The sequence below is a fragment of the Podarcis liolepis genome, assembly GCF_965112155.1.
Source record: "Podarcis liolepis genome assembly, chromosome: 4".
In the NCBI taxonomy this organism is placed as follows: Eukaryota; Metazoa; Chordata; class Lepidosauria; order Squamata; family Lacertidae; genus Podarcis; species Podarcis liolepis.
The window spans coordinates 51,535,757-51,538,792 of NC_139558.1; the positions used below are offsets into that span (position 1 = coordinate 51,535,757).

The 3,036-nt window shown below is 40.1% G+C and overlaps 1 protein-coding gene across 1 annotated transcript in view; it reads right to left on the bottom strand.

Moving 5' to 3' along the window:
• Positions 1-3,036, bottom strand: part of UMODL1 (uromodulin like 1) — a 76,617-nt gene that overhangs the window by 65,094 nt on the left and 8,487 nt on the right. The gene's annotated exons all lie outside the window — the stretch shown is intronic.

A 3,036-nucleotide genomic window follows, 5' to 3' on the forward strand; every position in this document is an offset into this window, starting at 1 on the left:
CACTGTTTACATTTTCTTGCCTATTAGGGTAAAATAAACGTACATTTCTTTTTCCTACAGTGGTAACTAGTTCATCAGTACTGAAACCTTGTATAGAGCTGAACCTTACTGTAATAGTCTGGGCTGTAGTGTCATATACAGGTAACTCGCAGCTTACGTGCATTTAACTTGTGCGCATTCAACTTTACACTCTTGGCAAATAAAAACAAATAAATAAAAAGGGGTCATCGGGGGGGGGCTTTGGCAATTCCACTCGCCATTGCACTCAATGTGTTTTGACTATATGTGATTTTTGGCTTTATGTGTTATTCCTGGAACTTAACCCCCGTGTAAGTTAAGAGTTGCCTGTATTCTTATCTCAAAGATTTTTGTATGGCTTAACTTGACCTGTGAAGGAACACTATCAAGATAAGCACTCCATGAGGTCCTTAACCATTTTACCACTTTCTATCATGAAGAAACTATCTAAATTATAGGCCTCCTATGGTGATATCATTTATTTTTAAAGGACCACTGTTGTCAATAGAACTAAATCTGCTTCTAATTGCAGCATTGGCACTTATATGGTAAACAATTAAATGCCTACATGTGAATGTTGCTAATTCTTTTTATAGCTCTTGAACCTGATTGTGTGGACTGCACCAAGTTCTTGTTTTTGTGTTTTACATTTTAATTTAGTTTTGCATTTCATAGCACTTTGTTGGTTATACATACTGCCAGTTACCTTTCAGCTGTATGTGAACTGGTTGCTAATTTATTTTATCCCCTTCTTACAGCCAAAGGTCAAATCTAAATGGCTTGAGGGACGTTTCAAAAGAAAATTAACAAAAAGGCCTAATTTTCTTGATAGTATTCCTAGCTACTATGGGGCTTCTTTAAAAGGGCAACTGGAGTAGCCATCACCAATATGCAGAAAGGACTGTAACTTAACTTCTATTGACATTGCTTCTGATCTCAAACTAAAGATATATACAAATTTCATTAAAAAGGTCTGTTTTTATAATTATTTATATATTGTAGGCATTATACTGGTTTAATACATCTGTGCTGAATTTTAAGTAGCAATCCAATTAACTTTTTTAGGACTGAGAAATCCTGTTTTCAGAATCCCTTCTTTTAATGTAATGTTGCTGCTTTGTATTACTTTTCTACTGTATGTTTTCTTTACCTAGATCTTTATTAAGAAAATTTGGAGTAAAATAAACATGTTCTTTCGAGTGATTCTGTCTCATGGGAGTCTCATATGAAATAGGCTGCCAGTGCTCCAGTTCTCATTAGGTGGCAGTAAGACCCTGCAATATCAGAGGAACTTATCACTAGTTTAATGTGGGATATGCATTGGGATACATAAATTTTGTATTTTCATGCTGTGAACCGCCCTGAGATCTTTGGATGAAGAGTGGTATACAAATTTAAATTTAAGAAGCGTCACAGTTGTATGCAGGAGTTCTTCCAGGGCCACCTGCCCTGTCCTTTCCGCCCCTTCCCCCTCTGCCACTGCAGTTCCTCCTTCCCCTTGCAGTAGTTTTCCCTGTTGCCCTGCCTGTGTAGTTGCTTAAAGGCACACTCTGATTCTTGGGATCAATAGCTAGGCCAGCATAGTCTCCTTCCCCACTCTTGGCCCCCATGTTTATAATGGAAGCAGCCCAGGCAACTGATGCTGAGATCTCATTAAAATCCAGCTGTGCAGTGGAATTAAACAGCATTTTTTCCTTAGCACTTAAAAATCCAAGCAATTGTTTTACTGTTAAGCTAAGCAGCAGCTTAGATGGGCACCCTGGGCTCCATACTGGGGTGTCAGAGAGCCAGAGCACTTCATCCCCTCCCTCTGTTCTCCTGTGGCTGCTTTCAGGATGAGAAAATTAGCTTTTGAGATTCTTGGCAAATAATTGTGGCTCCAGAGCTCAAACTTCCCTGCTTTAGTTGGACAACCAGAAACCCGATAAAATGATCTGCTACAGGCATGTGAGGTCCTTCCAGGGATGTTCTGGGTTTAGTGTAAGCTTAACCCAAGTATTTTTGGTTATTTTAAACCTACCTTCTAACCATATGTCACACCTGCCCCTTTACGTTTGATATCTTAGCAGGTACTGTTGTACTGCAGACCCATAACTGGGGGGGGGGGGAGGTGCTGATGTGCATATTTTCCTAATGTGTAAACATGCTGCATGGAGTTGACTGGAGAATGCACAGAATACTTTCAGAAAGCATTTTTCGCACAGAAGAGGCACGATGAGAAAAAAATGTGATTTTGTAACCCAAACAGTAAGCATAAAACAATATACAAATACTTAGAAGTTACAATCTATCACTTATATAGTAAGCATACAGTGTCCATGCTTTTCTGCTGTTTTCTTGTTATTATAGGTGCCAAAATCATTCCAGACCATACATTTATATAACAGTCTGACCTTTAGCCTCCTTCAGTTTGTCAGTCAGCTTTTCTGTTATTGCCAAACTTTTCGCAAGCCAAGGCGGCTCCCTTTAGCCTTTCCCAAAACCTGGCCACCTTTTGAGGAGCTGCTATCGAAAAAAGCCCTATCAATTCTTTATTTTTTAGGTCTGTATTTTGCCAAAGCTGTAACATTTCTGTTTTTGGTCTTGTACATTGTTATGCAGTGTCAAACCACTTGCCTCAACTGTCAGTCAAAGAGGACCCAAACATTAACCCACATGGTCTATGTGCGAATATTCAGACACACACCTGACCAATTTTTAGGGAAATGTCTTTTGCTTAGCAGTTATACCTGTGTGGGGTCTTGGCTCACCATCTTTAAATAAGGCCAATCAATTTATCTGTGAACTTCAACAACACTTTGTGGGGTTTTGGGGGGCATTATTCAAGTAATATTTCTAAGGGTCTTACCAAAGAATATGCCCTAAAACACTACGATTTTGGCCTGCCTCGAAACCTTGACAGCAAAGGGCTGATGAGCCCCAGAGATGCGCCGCAAGGCTGCGCGCGCAGACTGAAATCGGACCTGACATCTGAGATGGTTTCCCATTGTCCAGGCCGCTGGACGGCCACTTCCGCAG